Genomic DNA, 21,360 nt, shown 5'->3' with positions numbered 1-21,360 from the left:
AGACCTCCTGCCCTCCTCCGGCTTTGGAGCTGCTGAGCTTCGATGATGACTGACGCCGCCCAGACTCGGGGACCCCAATAACCCAAGCCGAGCCCAGGGTAACACTCCAGGTAGCGGGTAAGTCCATCAATTTTCTGGTTGATACGGGGGCTACCTATTCGGTCCTTCCCTCTTTCGGAGGCACTTTACGTCCTTCCCAGGTTTCGGTTATGGGCATTGATGGCCAACCCTCGTGTCCACTCCAAACCCAGCCACTATCCTGTCGGTAAGATTCCTGTCTATTTACCCACTCTTTCTGGTTATCCTCTCCTGCCCTACTCCTCTCTTGGGAAGAGATATACTTGCTAAACTGAAGGCCACTCTTCAGCTAGCTCCAGGATCGGCTCCCACGTCAGGGGCCTTCCTAATGCTACTGGTTGACCCTCCAACCCCTTCTGCTAATCCTGAGGTCTGGGACACCCGAGTCCCGGTGGTGGCTCGGCACCACCCCCCAGTCCTCATCCGGCTAAGGGACCCCACTTGTTTCCCAGCCCCGTCCCAGTTTCCTTTATCCACTCGCAACCTCAGAGGGCTAAAGCCCATCATCGACCGTCTCATGGGACAGGGTCTCCTGATCCCCACGACCTCCCCTTGTAACACGCCTATCCTCCCTGTTCGGAAGGCTTCAGGAGGCTACCAGCTAGTGCAGGATCTCCACCTGATCAATGCCGCGGTAATCCCTGCCCATCCACATGTCCCTAATCCCTACACCCTCCTTTCTTCCATACCTCCTCAGACTTCTCATTTCACCGTTATTGACCTCAAGGATGCCTTTTTCACCATCCCACTCCACCCCGACTGCCAATTCCTCTTTGCTTTCACCTGGACTGACCCCGACACCCAGCTGACCACACAACTCACATGGACCGTACTCCCTCAGGGGTTCAGAGACAGTCCCCACTACTTCGGGCAGGCTCTATCCTGGGACCTGGCCAGATGCCCGCTTCGCCCTAGCACCCTCCTCCAATACGTAGATGACTTGCTCCTTTGCAGCCCCTCAGAAGAGACCTCCCAACGACATACTGCAACCCTCCTCAATTTCCTTGGTTCCCAGGGTTACAGAGCCTCACAATCCAAAGCCCAACTGACTCAGACTTCTGTCATCTATCTGGGCCTCCAAATCACTCCGACCACTAAAGCCTTGACAGCAGACCGGTGTAGCCTCCTCAGGTCCATCTGCCCCCCAACCGACGGAGACCAGATATTGTCCTTCTTAGGCCTGACGGGATTCTTCTGACACTGGGTCCCAAATTATGCTACTCTGGCTAAACCTCTATATGCAGCAGCCAAAGAGACTCCCACAGGGCTGCTGTCTTCCCCCACCGAAGTGACTCAGGCCTTCCACACCTTACACTCAACCCTATTGGCTGCACCCCCTCTCTTTATCCCAAATCCCAACTATCCGCACCATCTATACACTGATGAAAAGGGAGGGATAGCCTTTGGAGCTTTGGTGCAACTGATTGGCCCCGAATTGCTGCCTATTGCTTACATATACAAACAACTTGACCCCACAGCCAGGGGATGGTTCCCCTGCCTGCAGGCACTAACGGCAGCGACAACGTTGTACACCAATGCTAAAAAGCTGATTCATGGCCAACCCCTGACCATCTTCTCACCTCACAGTCTCGGTGACCTTTTAGCCTCTAGATTTCTCCCCCATCTGTAATGCCCCCTACATTACTCGACTGTTGGATGCCCTATCCCTGCCCAAAGAGGTCGCTATCATACACTGCAAGGGACACCAAAATACCCATGACACTGTCGCTCTGGGTAATAATATGGCAGATCAAGTGGCTCGACAAATTACCTTACAACAAGCCCCTGATCCTCTGCTGCCTTTGAGATCCACCCTCAACCCAGATTATTCCAGCGGGGAAGCTAAAGCCTTGCTGGTGCAAGAAGGGGCTCAGAGGCACCCGTTGGGATGGATATTACTCCATAATAAACCAGTGCTTCCTGAGCGCCAGGCTAAGACCATGATATCCCAAATCCACAATACCCTCCACATTAGACCAAGAGCTCTCTTTTCCTTTCTCAGGCCTGTCTTTTCTCCCCCACATCTCAGACAGACCATATATACTGTCCACCGATCCTGCCTAACATGTGCCTCCACCTCTCCTCAAGGAGGACTCCGACCCCCACAGGAGACTCACCAGTTGAGGGGACATATGCTGGGGCAAGATTGGCAAATAGACTTCACCCACATGCCCAGACTCGAACCTACTGCTATCTGCTGGTCTTGGTGGACACCTTTTCAGGATGGATCGAGGCCTTCCCCACCACCCGGGAGACAGCAGCAGTGGTGGCAGAGGTCTTGACGGCCCATCTCATTCCCAGATTTGGGTTGCCAAACTCTCTCCAGTCTGACAATGGGCCTGCATTCATCTCACAGATCTCTCAGCAGGTGGCTATGGCCCTAGGTATCGGCTGGCATCTTCACATCCCCTATCGGCCCCAATCGTCAGGCAAGGTAGAGCGGGTGAATGGCATCATCAAGACGCATCTGACCAAGCTAGCCTCAGAACTGCGGCTGTCTTGGGTCGACCTCCTTCCTCTGGTGCTCACTCGCATTTGCACCACACCACACTCCAAAACAGATTTGACCCCTTTTGAACTGCTCTATGGCAGGCCCTATCTCCTGACTCACCTCCCCGAGGGAGAGGCTCCCCCACTCCTGGGGTACCTCCCCCTCTTCTCCCTCCTACGATCCTTGCTGAGGGAACACGCAGATCGGGTCCTGCCACAACCGACAGACGACAAGGGGCCCACCCGGCCTCTAGCACCAGGCGATCAGGTACTGCTAAAAACCCTGAGTCCCCGCCCACTACAGCCTCGCTGGACAGGACCCCATACTGTAATCCTCACCACTCCTGCAGCAGCCAAACTCCTGGGACACGAGCCCTGGTACCACCTGACCTGACTCAAACGAGCTCCCCCGGGTCTCCCGGAGACAGGGGTGGCCCCGGCCCCGACCCCTTCTCCCGATCACTCCTACTGCTCCACCCTCACGGGGCCGACCAAACTGACCATTACCCGAACCCCTCTGTTGCCAATTCCTGGGTGACTGAGAAACCACCATCCAAATCTTTTATTAAGAGGAGAGGGAGGAAGACATTAGGGAGAGCAACAGAGGGAGAGGACAGAAGGAGCAGGACAGAGAGGAGGAGACACAGAGAAAGGAAGGAAGACGAGGGAAGGAAAGAACCAGGGAAATGGAACCAGAGAAGGAAAGAGGAGAAAGTCAGAGAAAGCAAAAGAAAGTCAGAGAAAGGAAAGAGAAGAGTTGAAGAGCGAAAAGGAGAGAAAGCAAAAGAAAGTAGAAGAGAGAGATAGAGTGGCGGAGAGAGTGAGGGAAGGAAGGAAGAGAAAGACTGAAACTGAAAGAGTGAGAGGACGAGAGACAGAAAGGAGTTAGAGAGTGTGACAGAAGAGAAAGGAAAGCAAGGCAGAGAAGCAGAAAAGAGAGACAGAATCGAAGGAAAAGAGAGAGAGATGAAGGCAGAAACTGCCAGGAAGGAAGGCAAAAGGCGAGAGAGAGAGAGGCCCAGCAGGGCTGGTTCGAATCCTGGTTCCAGAGCTCCCAGAGCTCCCCTTGGCTGACAACTTTGCTATCTTCCCTAGTGGGACCCATTATCATTCTCCTGCTGCTCCTGACTTTCGGGCCCTGTATCCTAAATAAGCTTTTGGCCTTCATCAAACAACAGCTCAACACGGTCCAGCTGATGGTGCTGTGACAGCAGTACCAAGGGCTCCCAACAAGCACTCTGTCGCAAGATTAACGGCAGACGCCCCCTGTCATCCCAGCCATACCCTACCCCTCATTGCCCCCACTCAGCAGGAAGTAGCCAGAGAGAATCGGCACCCCTCGTCCTATATCAAAAAGGCCGGGATGAAAGGTAAGGGCAAGGTCGGACATGTCGGGACATGTCCCGGCAGAGAGCCGCAGACAAGCCCAGGAGGCGGGCCGACAACCAAGCCATCCAATCAGGAAGCCGACACGGAGCCCTTAGACACCGCTGAAACCCGCGCTTTCTTCCTTATGTGGGAAGCCGGCCGTAGCTATAAAACCTGTCCTCACCCTTCCTACCTCGCAGACTCCCTTTGTCTCCTTGCTCACCTTCCCCCGGGAGTTCTGCCCGAGAGCGACCGCCCAATAAAGGCCTTCACCAACGGTCCATAGAGGTGGCTCTTTCTTCCCGTGGCGTTTCTTACATTCACTCTTGCCATCTCCTCTTTGACCACTTCCAATTTGCCTTGATTCATGGACCTGACATTCCAGGTTCCTATGCAATACTGCTTTTTACAGCATCATACCTTGTTTCTATCACCAGTCTCATCCAAAACTGGGTGTTTTCACTTTGGCTCCATCCCTTCATTCTTTCTGGAGTTATTTCTCCACTGATTTCCAGTAGCGTATTGGGCACCTACCAACATGAGGAGTTCATCTTTCAGTGTCCTATCTTTCTGCATTTTCATACTATTCATGGGGTTCTCAAGCCAAGAATACTGAAGATTGTTTGCCATTCGCTTCTCCAGTTGACCACATTCTGTCAGATCTCTCTCCAAAAACATGTCCTTTTCATTATAGGAGACTGCAATGCAAAAGTAGGAAGTCAAGAAACACCTCCACTAGCTTTGTTCGTAATGATGCTTCCTAAGGTCTGCTTGACTTCACATTCCAGGATGTCTGGCTCTAGGTTAGTGAGCAAAAGACAAATTTGGCCTTGGAGTATGGAATTAAGCAGGACAAAGGCTAATAGAATTCAGCCAAGAGAACACACTGGTCATAGCAAACACACTGTTCAAACAACACCAGAGAATACTCTACATATGGACATCACCAGATGGCCAACAAAGAATTCAGATTGATTATATTATTTTCAGCCAAAGATGGAGAAGCTCTATATAGTCAGTAAAAACAAGAGTGGGAGCAGACTGTGGCTCAGATCATGAACTCCATATTGGCAAATTCAGACTGAAATTGAAGAAAGTGGGGGAAACCACTAGACCGTTTAGATATGATGTAAATCAAATCCCTTATGACTATACAGTGGGAGTGAGAAATAGATTTAAAGAACTAGATCTGATAGACAGAGTGCCTGATAAATTATGGGTGGAGGTTTGTGACATTGTACAGGGGACAGGAATCAAGACCATCCCTAAGCAAAAATAAATGCAAAAAAGCAATTTGGCTGCCTGAGGGGGCCTTACAAATAGCTCTGAAAAGAAGAGAAGCAGAAAGCAAAGGAGAAAAGGAAAGATACACCTACTTGTATGCAAAGTTCCAAAGGATAGCAAGGAGAGATAAGAAAGCCTTCCTCGGTGATCATTATAAAGGAATAGAGGAAAACCATAGAATGAGAAACACTAGAGATCTCTTAAAAAAAAAATTAGAGATCCCAAGGAAACATTTCATGCAAAGATGGGATCAATAAAGGACAAAAATATTATGGACCTAACAAAAGCAGAAGATATTAAGAAGAGGGGTCAAGAATGCACAGAAGAATTGAACAAGAAACACCTTCATGATGCAGATAATCACGATGGTGTGATAACTCACCTAGAGCCAGACATCCTGAAATGTAAAGTCAAGTGGGCCTTAGGAAGCATCATTATGGACAAAGCTAGTAGAGGTGATGGAATTCCAGTTGAGCTATTTCAAATCCTTAAAGATGATGCTGTGAAAGTGCTGCACTCCATATGTCAGCAAATTTGGAAAGCACAGCAGTGGCCACAGGACTGGAAAAGATAAGTTTTCATTCCCATCTCAAAGAAAGGCAATGCCAAAGAATGCTCAAGAAAGAAAGTGAAGTCGATCAGTCACACCCAGCTCTTTGCGACCCCGTGGATAGTAGCCTGCACCAAGCTCCTCTGTCCATGGGATTTTCAAGGCAAGAGTACTGGAGTGGGTTACCATTTTCTTCTCCAGGGAATCTTGCCAACCCAGGGATCAAATCCAGATCTCTCACATTGTAGACAGACACTTTACTCTCTGAGCCATGAGGGAAGTCCAGAATGCTCAAACTTTTACATAATTACACTCATCTAACACATTAGTAAAGTAATGCTAAAAATTCTCCAAGCCAGGCTTCAGCAATATGTGAACCGTGAACTTCGAGATGTTCAAGCTGGTTTTAGAAAAGGGGGAGGAACGAGAGATCAAATTGCCAATATCTGCTGGGTCATTGAGAAAGAAAGAGAGCTCCGGGGGGCGGGGGGGTCTATTTCTGCTTTATTGACTATGCCAAAGCCTTTGATTGCTTGGATCACAGTAAACTGTGGAAAATTCTGAAAGAGGTGGGAATACCAGACCACCTGACCTGCCTCTTGAGAAACCTATATGCAGGTCAGGAAGCAACAGTTAGAACAGGACATGGAACAGCAGACTGATTCCAAATAGGAAAAGGAGTCCGTCAAGGCTGTATATTGTCACCCTGATAATTTAACATATATGCAGAGTACATCATGAGAAACACTGGGCTGGAATCAAGCCCAGTGGACTCAAGATTGCTGGGAGAAATATCAATAACCTCAGATATGCAGATGACACCACCCTCATGGGAGAAAGCGAAGAACAATTAAAGAGCCTCTTGATGAAGGTGAAAGAAGAGACTAAAAAATTTTGCTTAAAGCTCAACATTCAGAAAACTAAGATCATTGCATCCAGTCCCATTACTTCATGGCAAATAGATGGGGAAACAGTGGAAATGGTGTCAGACTTTGTGTTTTTTTTTTTTTTTTTTTGGAGGGGGGCTCCAAAGTCACTGCAGATGGTGATTGCAGCCATGAAATTAAAAGATGCTTGCTCTTTGGAAGGAAAGTTATGACCAGCCTTCACAGCATATTAAAAATCAGAGACATTACTTTGTCAACAAATATCCATCTAGTTAAGGCTATAGTTTTTCCAGTAGTCATTTGTGGATGTGAGAGTTGGACTGTAAAGAAAGCTCAGCGCTGAAGAATTGATGCTTTTGAACTGTGGTGTTGGAGAAGACTCTTAAGAGTCATTTGGACTGCAAGGAGATCCAACTAGTCCATCCTCAATGAGATCAGTCCTGAGTGTTCATTGGGAGGACCAATTTTGAAGCTGAAACTTCAACAGGAAGAGAAGGGAACAACAGAGAATGAGATGACTGGATGGCATCACAGCCTCAATGGACATGGGTTTGTGTTAACTCCGGGAGTTGGTGATAGACAGGGAGGTAGCAGATATCAGACAGGAATGAGCGGCTGAATTGGAACAGGAATCTTTGTCATATTCTGGCCATTTTACCACAGACCGGATGTATGTGTTTAAGACTGATGATCACCAGTTGTTTTTCTCTTAAGCGTATGGAACAGAATTTAATTAGTGCCTTTCCCTGGATCTGAGTGCTGATGATTTATCAGACTAAAGACACATTCCAGGAATTCAGGACGATGGAGCAAAATGTTTACTGAAAAAAAGACCAAGGTCTCAAAGTTCTACACTAACGGCCTAGTAATTTCGGCCTCAAAAATGAAGCCAGTTTTTATCAGAATGCCAATCTCTGACTAGCACTCCAGCCAGATTCGTGTACATTATATTGCCATTTCCTTCTCCAGGGAACTTCCTGACCCAGGGACTGAACCCAGGTCTCCCAGATTGTAGACAGACACTTTACTGTTTGAGCCACCAGGGAAGTCTACATAGAGAGCTCATACTTACAAATACCTAGTTAACTGAAGAAACTATCACAAGAGTTTGCAACCTAAAATGACCAAACTGGGGCTCTTTTGATATTCCAAAGTTGATATGTCTGTGTGCATAATTAGAAAAGACCGACTATACTTACTTTGATTGGTATGTAGACGCTTCTAAGAGGGGAAATGATAGAGTAACTTCTTTGCAGGAAACCAACAAGAAATTACTTGAAACTACATCAGAATTTTAAAAAGCTAATAGCACTGCCTCTGCTAGGTCGCAGGTCAGTCATGTTTGGCACTCATGCCATTTGTCTTTTGATTTCTGGTTATCTTTTTGCATTTTGTTATATTTGCAGTGTGACTCCTGGCTGGGGAGGTTCTGGTTTGGTCTGGTTTTGCCAATTTGGTTTGAACAGGCAGACATCTGGTACAAATTGCTCAAGCTAATACGGGAAATGCTTCCTCTAAGTTTCCAAACCCCACTTGGGAATCCCTTGGAAAAATTCTTAAGTGACTGATCAACCTATAGCTATGATCCGATGACAAGAGAAATGCTCTAAAAATATTACATGTTTCTTGACACCGGGGCTGATCAAACTAACACCCTCACTTCCCCAGAGGGACAATCCCTGCTGGGACCAATCTGCCTTTGTTATCAGGGCTTGTTTGAGCACTATCTAGTCTAAATTTGGGGTATAAAACTATAACTGGAGAAAACATAATTTTTTAAAATGTGGTCACAATTTTCTTTAGACTCCAGAGAAACCTTGAAAAAAAAGTATCTCTTTAAGAATTCTTGCCATAAGGAAATAGCTCCTCCTTTAACTTTAGACCAGTGCTCTCTGGATCATGTATCTAAATCATCTGTAATGCCTGAAACAAACAAACAAATAAACAAAAGCCTTAATAATGTTTTTTTTTTCAAGCTGTTATTTATGATTAGTGAGTATTCTGGTACTTGATTCATAGTCTATTTGAATATATGTATGTCTCAGTGTATGTCTCTTTCTTTGATAACATTGCTGATGAGATTAGTTTGCACATGAGCTCTAATCTAATTGGCCTAAAGGAAAGTAACTGCTTACAAATCAAACAACTCTAAATATAAACAACAGAAATTGACTTCAGTTAATTTCAACTTCACATGAACTAAGAAACATTCAATATTAAATACCTGGTATTAATGTTTGTTTGTTGACCTGACTAATATAGACATGACTAATAGTCATTAATATTAAGCAAAATATTTCCATTGTGCCTAGGTTTGATACAGCAGAAGATATCAAGAAGAGGTGGCAAGAATACACAGAAGAACTATGCAAAAAAGATCTTCATGACCAAGATAATCACGATGGTGTGATCACTCACCTAGAGCCAGACCTCCTGGAATGTGAAGTCAAGTGGGCCTTAGAAAGCATCACTTCAAACAGAGCTAGTGGAGGTGATGGAATTCCAGTTGACCTATTTCAAATCCTGAAAGATGATGCTGTGAAAATGCTGCACTCAAAATGCCAGCAAATTTGGAAAACTCAACAGTGGCCACAGGACTGGAAAAGGTCAGTTTTCATTTCAACCCCAAGGAAAGGCAATGCAGAAAAATGCTCAAACTACAGCACAATTGCACTCATCTCACATGCTAGTAAAGTAATACTCAAAATTCTCCAATAGAGGCTTCAGCAATACATGAACCGTGAACTTCCAGATGTTCAAGATAGTTTTAGAGAAGGCAGAGGAACCAGAGATCAAATTGTCAACATCCACTGGATCATGGAAAAAGCAACAGAGTTCCAGAAAAGCACCTATTTCTACTTTACTGACTATGCCAAAGCCTTTGACTATGTGGATCTCAATAAACTGGAAAATTCTGAAAGAGATGGGAATACCAGATCACCTGACCTGCCTCTTAAGAAACCTATATGCAGGTCAGGAAGCAGCAGTTAGAATTGGAATTGAAACAACAGACTGGTTCCAAATAGGAAAAGGAGTACGTCAAGGCTGTATATTGTCACCATGTTTATTTAACTTCTATGCAGAGTACATCATGAGAAATGCTGGACTGGGAGAAAGACAAGCTGGAATCAAGATGGTCAGGAGAAATATCAATAACCTCAGATATGCAGATGACACCACCCTTATGGCAGAAAGTGAAGAGAAACTAAAAACCCTCTTGATGAGGGTGGAAGTGGAGAGTGAAAAAGTTGGCTTAAAGGTCAACATTCAGAAAACGAATATCATGGCATCTGGTCCATTCACTTCATGGCAAATAGATGGGGAAATGGTGGAAACTTTATTTTTGGGGGCTCCAAAATCACTGCAGATGGTGACGGCAGCCATGAAATTAAAAGACACTTACTCCTTGGAAGAAAAGTTATGACCAACCTAGATAGCATTTTCAAAAGCAGAGACATTACTTTGCCAACAAAGGTCTGTTTAGTCAAAGCTAAGGTCTAGTCAAGGCTTCCCCCCCACCACCACCACTGTGCCCCAGTGGTCGTGTATGGATGTGAGAGTTGGACTTTGAAGAAAGCTCAGAGCTGAAGAATTGATCCTTTTGAACTGTGGTTTTGGAGAAGACTCTTGAGAGTCCTTTGGACTGCAAGGAGATCCAACCAGTCCATTCTGAAGGAGATCAGCCCTGGGATTTCTTTGGAAGGAATGATGGTAATGCTGAAACTCCAGTATTTTGGCCACCTCATGCGAAGAGTTGACTCATTGGAAAAGACTCAGACGCTGGGAGGGATTGGGGGCAGGAGGAGAAGGGGACAACAGAGGATGAGATGGCTGTGTGGCATCACTGACTCAATAGACATGAGTCTGAGTGAACTCAGGGAGCTGGTGATGGACAGGGAGGCCTGGTGTGCTGTCATGGGGTTGCAAAGAGTCAGCCACAACTTAGCGACTAATCTGAATCTGAATCAAAATCACTGAAGATGGTGACTGCAGCCATGAAATTTAAAAGCACTGCTCCTTGGAAGAAAAGTTATGATCAATATAGATAGTATATTAAAAAGCAGAGACAGTACTTTCCCAAGAAAGGTTCGTCTAGTCAAAGCTGTTTTTTCCAGTAGTTATGTATGGAAGTAAGAGTTTGACTACAAAGACAGCTGAGCACCAAACAATTGATGCTTTTGAACCATGGTGTTGCAGAAGACTCTTGGGTGTACCATGGACTGCAAGGAGAGCCAACCAGTCCATCCTAAAGGAAACCAGCCTTGAATTTTTATTGGATGGGCTGATGTTGAAATAGAAATTCCAATACTTTGAGCACCTGATGCCAAGAACTGACACATTTGAAAAGACTCTGATGCTGGGAAAGATTAAAGGCACAAGGAGAATGGAACAGCAGAGGATGAGATGGTTGGGAGGCATCACTGACTCAGTGGACATGATTTCCATTAAATTCTGGGAGTTAGTGATAGACAGGGAGGCCTTGTTTGTTGTAGTCCATGGAGTCTCAAAGAGTTGGACATGATTGCATGACTGAACTGAACAAGAAACTTAGATATCAATAATTACATTAAATATAAATGGACTTAATGCTCCAAACAAAAAATATTAACTGGCTAAATGGATAAAATTCATGACCTACATTTATGGTGTCTGTAAGAGACCTGCTTCAGATCTAGACACACATGTACACTGAAACGAGGGGATAGAAAAAGTTACTACATGCAAATGGAAATTTGAAAAAAGATAGAGTAGCAATACTCTACTCACACAAAATATACTTTAAAATACTTTAGAGGGACAGGGAAGTACACAATATAAGAATCTAGGGATCAATTCAATAAGAAGATATAACAATTTTAAATATATATAAATATATATATATATATATATATATATACACACACACACACATCCTATATATTTTCCTAATTAAAATTTCTATATTTAAAAATATAAGAGAAATCTATAACAATTGTAAACACACACACACACACATCTTATGTAGAAAACCACAGTACATAAGGCAAATACTAACAGCTAAAAAGAGGAAGTTTACATTATCCCCAAAATAACATGGGGTTTTAAGTTCCGGGTACTCCAATGGATTGTTCATCCAGATAGAAAATTAATAAGCAAACAGAAGCCTTAAATGACATTTTGGTTCAGACAGATTCGATTGATATATACAAAATTGTTGATGATGGACAGGGAGGCCTGGCTTGCTGCGATTCATGGGGTAGCAAAGAGTTGGACAGAATTTAGCTACTGAACTGAACTGAGACTATACCCTGTGCTGCTATAGCTGTTGACTTCCAACAATCCCTGAGGGATTTTCAGGTGGAGTAAGGCACTCTGTGCTCTAGGGAATCTGGTGGGACAGGCCTTTAGGCCATTGGAATTTTTCATTTCAGTTCAGTTGCTCAGTCGTGTCCGACTCTTTGCGACCCCATGAATTGCAGCACGCCAGGCCTCCCTGTCCATCACCATCTCCTGGAGTTCACTCAGACTCATGTCCATTGAGTCAATGATCTCATCCTTTGTTGTCCCCTTCTCCTCCTGCCCCCAAGCCCTCCCATTATCAGAGTCTTTTCCAATGAGTCAACTCTTCTCATGAGGTGGCCAAAATACTGGAGTTTCAGCATTACCATCATTCCTTCCAAAGAAATCCCAGGGCTGATCTCCTTCAGAATAGACTGGTTGGATCTCCTTGCAGTCCAAGGGATTCTCAAGAGTCTTCTCCAATACCACAGTTCAAAAGCATCAATTCTTTGGCACTCAGCCTTCTTCATAGTCCAACTCTCACATCCATACATGACCACAGAAAAATCCATAGCCTTGACTAGATGGACCTTATTCGGCAAAGTAATGTCTCTGCTTTCAAATATGTTATCTAGGTTGGTCATAACTTTTCTTCCTAGGAGTAAGTGTATTTTAATTTCATGGCTGCCGTCACCATCTGCAGTGATTTTGGAGCCCCCCAAAAATAAAGTTTTACACTGTTTCCCCTGTTTCCCCATCTATTTCCCATGAAGTGATGGGACCGGATGCCATGATCTTCATTTTCTGAATGTTGAGCTTTAAGCCAACTTTTTCACTCTCCACTTTCACTTTCATCAAGAGGCTTTTTAGTTCCTCTTCACTTTCTACCATAAGGGTGGTCTCATCTGCATATCTGAGGTTATTGATATTTCTTCCAGCAATCTTGATTCCAACTTATGTTTCTTTCAGTCCAGTGTTTCTCATGATGCACTCTGCATATATGTTAAATAAGCAGGGTGACAATATACAGCCTTGACGTACTCCTTTTCCTATTTGGAACCAGTCTGTTGTTCCATGTCCAGTTCTAACTGTTGCTTCCTGACGTGGAATTTTTAAGGAACCAATTTTATGATCTCAATCCTTGCATCTCCTCATATTTAGAGAAGCATTAAATACCTTCATGGTGACATCAGATCCTCATGACTAGCAAAAAGCTTTTGTAAAATGAGTGCTTTATGGTATTAAACTCTTCACTCACCAAAAGTTTGTATATTGACTTTCCCCCATTGCCAATTTGGAGCAGTATCTCAGAGTTCTCTGAGGTGCTGCCTCCTGGGTTGGAGTCCTCATTTGCCCCCAAATAAAACTTAAGTCTCATGTTGTGCATCATTTTTCAATTGACCGCTTCTTACTGCAAATTTTAAGTAATAAAAATAAAATAAAAATATAGTTATGCTAAATACTCGATTACTTTTTCTTTTAGTGTCTAATGAAGTGAACTGAAAGTTGGTTACTGATATCCAATTCTTTGTGACCCCAGGGACTTATACTGTCCATGGAATTCTCCAGGCCAGAATACTGGAATGGGTAACCATTACCTTCTCCAGGGAACTTTCCTAATCCAGGAATTGAACCCAGGTTTCCCACATTGCATGTGGACTCTTTAGCAGCTGAGCCAACAGGGAAGCCCCTTAGTGTCTAGGGGAAAATATAATAATAAAAATAAAAATCAATAGATAATACAGATTTCTAAATGACTCATATTATTTTAGAAATATATTTTCCTTCTTCCATACATAAAAAGCATTATTAGAATGCTTAGAATTATTCTAAAACAGTTGAATACATTAAAGCCACATGAAACTTAATCTGTAACCATTGCAGTTACTTACAACATATGTGACCTTTTCATTGGACTGCAATTTTGTTGTCCATCATTATGATCTTAATGAAATCATTTTGATCAACTATCCTCTTAGTTTCAAATGACATCCTTACTGTGGCTTACAAAGGAACTGTCCCTTAGCTCCCTCTCCTTTCTTTCTTACCAAAAGAAAACATTATTTCTTTTCTCAGTTCCTCAAAAGAAAGTTAAGCATCATTTTCCTTCAGAACATTTATAGATGTTCTGTGCCTAGAGGATGCCCATTTCGCAGACATTCACATGGTTTCCACCCTCACTTTGTTCATCTCTTTATATAATCTTCAAAAAAGCAAAAAAAGGTTTTTCTGATTATATTATAGCACTTGCTCCCTCCATATATCCTTTCTCTATAATTTATTTTTCACAGTATACAATTTTTAGCTTCAGTAACAGTGAATAAGACATCCTGCTAGGGTTCAGACCCAGAAGGATCCAGGGGTTCCATTAAAAGAGATGGTGTCAGCAAGAGAGATTTAGAAAGAGATAAAGAAAGAATTTTATGATCTGAGCTACAGTCAGCTCCTGGTCTTGTTTTTGTTGACTGTATAGAGCTTCTCCATCTTTGGCTGCAAAGAATATAATCAATCTGACTTTGGTGTTGACCATCTGGTGATGTCCATGTGTAGAGTCTTCTCTTGTGTTGAGAGAAAATGATGTTTGTTATGACCAGTGCATTTTCTTGGCAAAACTCAATTAGTCTTTGCCCTGCTTCATTCCACATTCCAAGGCCAAATTTGCCTGTTATTCCAGGTGTTTCTTGACTTCCTATTTTTGCATTCCAGTCCCCTATAATGAAAAGAATATCTTTTTTTCTGGGTGTTAGTTCTAAAAGGTCTTGTAGGTCTTCATATAACCGTTCAACTTCAGCTTCTTCAACATTATTGGTTGGGGCATAGACTTGGAGACAAAAAGAGATCATTCTGTCGTTTTTGAGATTGCATCCAAGTACTGCATTTCAGACTCTTTTGTTGACCATGATGGCTACTCCATTTCTTCTGAGGGATTCCTGTCTGCAATAGTAGATATAATGGTCATCTGAGTTAAATTCACCCATTCCAGTCCATTTTAGTTCGCTGATTCCTAGAATGTTGACGTTCACACTTGCCATCTCTTGTTTGGCCACCTCCGATTTGCCTTGATTCATGGACCTGACATTCCAGGTTCTTATGCAATATTGTTCTTTACAGCATTGGACCTTGCTTCTATCACCAGTCACATCCACAGCTGGTATTGTTTTTGCCTTGGCTCCATCCCTTCTTTCTTTCTGGAGTTATTTCTCCACTGATTTTCAGTAACATATTGGGCACCTACTGATCTGGGGAGTTCCTCTTTCAGTATCCTATCATTTTGCCTTTTCGTACTGTTCATGGTGTTCTCAAGGCAAGAATACTGAGGTGGTTTGCATTTCCCTTACCCAGTGGACGACCTTCTGTCAGACCTCTCCACCATGACCCGCCCGTATTGGTTTGCCCCACGGGCATGGCTTGGTTTCATTGAGTTAGACAAGGCAGTCGTCCTAGTATAATTAGATTGAATATTTTTCTGTGAGTATGGATTCAGTGTGTCTGCCCTCTGATGCCCTCTTGCAACACCTACCATCTTACTTGGGTTTCTCTTACCTTGGGTGTGGGGTCTCTCTTCACAACTTTTTCAGCAAAGCCCAGCCACTGCTCCTTACCTTGGATGAGGGGTGTCTCCTAACTGCCGCCCTTCCTGACTTTCAACGTGGGATGGCTCCTCTAGGCCCTCCTTATTACCAAATTCAGACTCAAATTGAAGAAAGTAGAGAAAACTGCTAGACTATTCAGGTATGACCTAAATTAAATCCCTTATGATTATACAGTGGAAGTGAGAAATAGATTTAAGGGCCTAGATCTGATAGAGTGCCTGATGAACTATGGAATGAGGTTCATGACATTGTACAAGAGACAGAGATCAAGACCATCCCCATGGAAAAGAAATGCAAAAAAGCAAAATTGCTGTCTGGGGAGGCCTTACAAATAGCTGTGAAAAGAAGAGAGGTGAAAAGCAAAGGAGAAAGGAAAGATGTAAGCATCTGAATGCAGAGTTCCAAAGAATAGCAAGAAGAGATAAGAAAGCCTTCTTCAGTGATCAATGCAAAGAAATTGAGGAAAACAAGAGAATGAGAAAGACTAGATATCTCTTCAAGAAAATTAGAGATACAAAGGGAACATTTTGTGCAAAGATGGGCTCGATTAAGGAGAGAAATGGTATGGACCTAACAGAAGCAGAAGTTATTAAGAAGAGATAGAAAGAATACACAGAAGTGTACAAAAAAAATCTTTATGACCCAGATAATCATGATGGTGTGATCACTAATCTAGAGCCAGACATCCTGGAATGTGAAGTCAAGTGGGCCTTGGAAAGTGTCGCTATGAAGAAAGCTAGTGGAGGTGATGGAATTCCAGTTGAGCTGTTTCAAATCCTGAAAGATGATGCTGTGAAAGTGCTGCACTCAATTTGCCAGCAAATTTGGAAAACTCATTAGTTGCCACCGGACTGGAAAAGGTCAGTTTTCATTCCAATCACAAAGAAAGGCGATGCCAAAGAATGCTCAGCCTACCGCACAATTTTACTCATCTCACATGCTAGGAAAGGAATGCTCAAAATTCTCCAAGCCAGGCTTCAGCAATACGTGAACCATGAATTTCCAGATGTTCAAGCTGGTTTTAGAAAAGGCAGAGGAACCATAAATCAAATTGCTAAAATTCACTGAATCATGGAGAAAGGAAGAGAGTACCAGGAAAAAAAAAAAACAAAAAAACAAAAAAACCAAAAAACATCTACTTCTACTTTATTGACTATGCCAAAGCCTTTGACTGTGTGGATCACAATAAATTGTGGAAAATTCTGAAAGAGATGGAAATACAAGACCACCTGACCTGCCCCTTGAGAGATCTGTATGCAGGTCAGGAAGCAACAGGTAGAACTGGACATGGAACAACAGATTGCTTCCAAATAGAAAAGGAGTGTGTTGAGGCTGCATATTATCACCCTGCTTATTTAACTTACATGCAGTGTACATCATGATAAATGCTGGGCTGGAAGAAGCACAAGCTGGAATCAAGATTGCTGGGAGAAATATCAATAACCTCAGATATGCAGATGACACCACCCTTATTGCAGAAAGTGAAGAGGAACTAAAAAGCCTCCTGATGAAAGCGAAAGAGGAGAGTGAAATAGTTGACTTAAAGCTCAACATTCAGAAAACGAAGATCATGGCATCCGGTCCCATCACTTCCTAGGAAATAGATGGGGAAACAGTGTCAGACTTTATTTTTGGGGGCTTCAAAATCACTGCAGATGGTGACTGTAGCCATGAAATTAAAAAGTGCTTACTCCTTAGAAGAAAAGTAATGAGAAATCTGGATAGCATATTCAAAAGCCGAGACATTACTGTGCCAACTACAGTCCATCTAGTCAAGGCTATGGTTTTTCCACTTGTCTTGTATGGATGTGAGAGTTGGACTTTGAAGAAGGCTGAGCACCGAAGATTTAATGCTTTTGAACTGTGGTGTTGGAGAAGACTCTTGAGAGTCCCTTGCACTGCAAGGAGATCCAACTAGTTCATTCTGAAGGAGATCAGCCCTGGTATTTCTTTGGAAGGAATGATGCTAAAGCTGAAACTCCAGTAATTTGGCCACCTCATGTGAAGAGTTGACTCATTGAAAAAGACTCTGATGCTGGGAGGGATTGGGAGCAGGAGGAGAAGGGGACGACCGAGGATGAGATGGCTGGATGGCATCACTTACTTGATGGACATGAATCTGAGTGTACTCTGGGATTTGGTGATGGACAGGGAGACCTGGAGTGCTGCAGTTCATGATGTTCAGAAGAGTCAGAGAGGACTGAGCAACTGAAGTGAACTGAACTGAAAGAAACAGTGTTGCAGTTAAGCAAACAGAGGAGAGAAAGAGGTTGATATTCCTTGGTTTATGCAGAAAGTCAATAAAGCCCCAGCATGGGACTTACTCTGTTCTCATCAGCCATAGGTGCCCTCTTGAAGTGGAGAAGGTGCAGAGCACCTTCTCGAGAGGATCTTAGAAGCCCGGGAAGGAAAGTGAACTCAGAGAGCCTCTGCACTCCAAAGGATCAGCCTGAAAAAGAAAGGGAGAGAGTGCCGGGGCCAGCATGAGGAATCCCACCCATGACAAGGTCATGCAGAAGGAAGCCTGACAAAACGCAAGGATGTGATCAGGTTTCAGGGGTTCCCCCAGGAATTTCCTGAGCATGTACCCCCAAAACCAAAAATCTGCTTGCCTTTGTACTCTGCTTTTCCACTCTTCTGATATTCTCTGGAAAATGTCAACTCAGGGCTTTAGTCTTCTGCATTTGAAAGGGATGTTTCAGTTAAACCCCCTCTGGTAACTCTCTACCTTGCCTAGCAAGTTCCCCCAGACCTCTTACAGCTTGTGAATTGCTGACAGTCCCCCAACCACGAGAGGCACAAAGCTTAAAAGCATCTTAAAGACACAGAGCTTTTTCTAAAAAGTTAAAAATTATATTGGTAGAGGGTTTTCATTGTTGACTCAATGATTGCTGCCCGCCCTCCATATTCCTTATCTTTTAGGCACCTGGGAGTATGTTAATCAATGTAAACAAAATATGGGATAAGATATATAGTAGTTTTTATGTTAGCAACACTAGACTTTTGAGTTAATTGTTTTTCTTTTGTTATATATCACTGCACTCCTCTTGTGTCCTTGCTATGTAAGAATGTAACTTTATTTAGTGCTTTCTGAGAGTGGCACCAGACTTTGGGAAGATCAACACAAATAAGTCTTCTGGTTGACAAACCCTTATCAGAAAAATGGCTGTAAAATGTTAAGTGGCCCTTTTCGGCCAGAAGATGATGTAAATCACCTAAGACTTGTGTACACAATTAGGTATGCAGAGAGAAAAGCCTGGTTTTGATAAGAGTCTGGGCTGCTAACACTGCATAATTTTGTATTACCCATTGATCTCTATGTACAATCAAAAAGGTCTAAAAGGCCTTTCTAGACAATAGAGGCTGGGACCAGTCGCTGGACTGGTTTCCCCCGTGTCTCCTCTTAACTCTAATTTCAGGCTGAATTCCCTTCTGGGCATGGAGGCTCACCATGTCTACTTACTTGTCCCAGCTTCTAAGATCCATAAGAGAGAGAGCCCAAGGCGGGGCACTCTCCGATATTCAAACGGGTGTGGTGCAGGTTCCTTGTCTGGAGCTTTATTGGTTTTCCACGTAAGCCAAGTTTTTCAGCCTCTTTCTCCATTTAATTTTCCTACTATACTATTGTTTCTTAATCTAATCTTATATTAAATAGTCTTTCCTCGTCAATGCCATCCCCACTTCGAATTCCCTGGATCCACGAAAGAGAAAGAAAAAATGACACGGGGAGACCAAGCTTTGGTGAGTGAGGGCCGTGACTTTATTTTCAAAAGGAACTTTTACACCTTGACTTGTACATAGAGGGAAATGAAAGATGAACAGTCATGCAGAGTCAGCCCAAACATTACATCTGTTTTGTCTTTATCGAAATCAGGATTTTTTCTGCATACCTTTCCCATAAACAATGTTGTGTACATTATCTTCTGACCTTGGAGGCCTGTGGACATATTATGACCCTTTTTTGATAAAGGCTGTTCAACCAGAAAACTTATTTTCCCTTGAAAGGTTTTTTTTTTTCTTTATATTTCTAATCTGTGTCAGCCTCAGAAAGTATTAAACAGAGTTACATCCTCATGCAGCAAAGGAGCAGTGAGTTACAAAAAAGAAAGGACCAATTAGCTCAAAGGTCTGATGTGGTTAATTCCAAGGCTACTACTTGTTTTTCTTAAATTCCAACTACGTTAACTAATGCACTCCCAGGTGCATAAAGGATAAGGATATCGGAACTTGGCAGCAAGCATTGGCTCAACAGTGAAATCTTACACCAGCTTCACTCTAATAGTTTTTAACTCTTTGAAATGCTATATATTTTTAGAAAGTTTTAAGCTTCCCATGTCTCTAACAGTTAGGAGGCTGTAAATAATCACAAAAGTAGCTGAAAGAGTCTGGATAAACCTGTCAAGCAAGCTAGAAAGCCATCAGAGGGGTTTGAATTGAAATATTCCTTTCATGCCCAAGAAACTAGAGCCCTAAGTTGATTTTTTCCAGAGAAAGGTGGTTGGGGATAGACCCCTGTTAATGTCAGAAGAGTTGGTGAAAGACACAGAATAGTAAGACAGACAGATTCTGTTTGTGGGGTAGATGCTCAAGCAGGTCCAGGGAGTCCGTCAGGACTCCCTTGAGTCCTGATCTGCCTTGCTCTTCAGGTCTCTTCCACATGACCTTGTCATGGGTGGGATCTCCCGTGCTGGCTCCTGGCAGCATCCCTGTTAATTCAGCAAAAATTGATTTTTCATTCACATTCTTCTTTAGATTCTTGTTGAGAGTTTGTGCTGCAAGCACTGAACCTTGAATTGTGTATTCTTTCCTTATGTACTTCTGTTATATTCTAGGGTCTTTGGCATGTCAGTGAATTAACATAGAGAGAGATAGACAGTAAAGAATAAAGCAGAATGGTCAAGTTTAGGAGTGTGTTAGTTGTTCAGTTGTGCCTGACTCTTTGTGATCCCACGGACTACAGCTCACTAGGCTCCTCTGTCCATGGGATGTTCCAGCCAAGGACACAGGAGTGGTTTGCCATTGTCTTCTCCAGGCGATCTTCCCAGCCTGGAGATTGAACCCAGGTGTCCCGCTTTGCAGATAGATTCTTTACCAACTCAGCCACTATGAAAGTGGCATACCTTAATTCTTTCCTTTTTCTAGCACCCACTTAGGCATGTCCATTATAATTGAAAGGGAGACTGGAAACTGCATCTATCTGTGCTGTGTGTCCAAGGCAAGGAAATGGTACTGGTTATCCTTAAACATGTTTTCCAACTGTGCTGCTGGAAAAGACTCTTGAGAGTCCCATGGGCTGCAAGGAGAATAAACCAATCAATCCTAAGGGAAATCAACCCTGAATATTCATTGAAAGGACTGATGCTGAAGCTGAAGTTCCAATACTTTGGCCACCTGATGCAAAGAGCCAACTGATTGGAAAAGACCCTGATGTTGAGAAAGACTGAAGGCAGGAGAAGGGAACAACAGAGGATGAGATGGTAGGATGGCATCTTTGACTCAATGGACACGAGCGTGAGCAAACTCCAGGTAATAGTAAAGGACAGGGAGACCTGGGATGCTAAAGTCCATGCAGTTGCAAATAACTGGACATGACTTAGTGAGTTAACAATGATCTTCGAACAAGAGTCTACCACAATATCTCCTTTTCCATGTGTTATGTTCTATCTCCTTAACTACGTTTTATACTCCTAGAAGAGCAGCAGTATTCGGTTTGTTTCCTGCCCTACCTCCAGTGTAATTGCTCTATAAATATTTTAAGTGAAAATCTAAATTTATTCTTTTATTTATCTTCTGTTGCACTTTGGCCTAAAATCTGATAACATACACTACAGACAAGATAATCTGCCAGCAT

The 21,360-nt window shown here is 43.3% G+C and overlaps 1 pseudogene; it reads left to right on the top strand.

Annotated features, from left to right (window-relative positions):
* Positions 1-219: 219 nt before the first annotated feature.
* LOC101119058 (olfactory receptor 5W2-like) overlaps positions 220-21,360 on the top strand; it is a 44,740-nt pseudogene continuing 23,599 nt past the window's right edge.

This window comes from Ovis aries, chromosome 10 (assembly GCF_016772045.2).
Source record: "Ovis aries strain OAR_USU_Benz2616 breed Rambouillet chromosome 10, ARS-UI_Ramb_v3.0, whole genome shotgun sequence".
Lineage (NCBI taxonomy): Eukaryota > Metazoa > Chordata > Mammalia > Artiodactyla > Bovidae > Ovis > Ovis aries.
The sequence above is the reverse complement of the archived record's forward strand: the minus strand, read 5'-3'. Positions and strand labels throughout refer to the sequence as shown.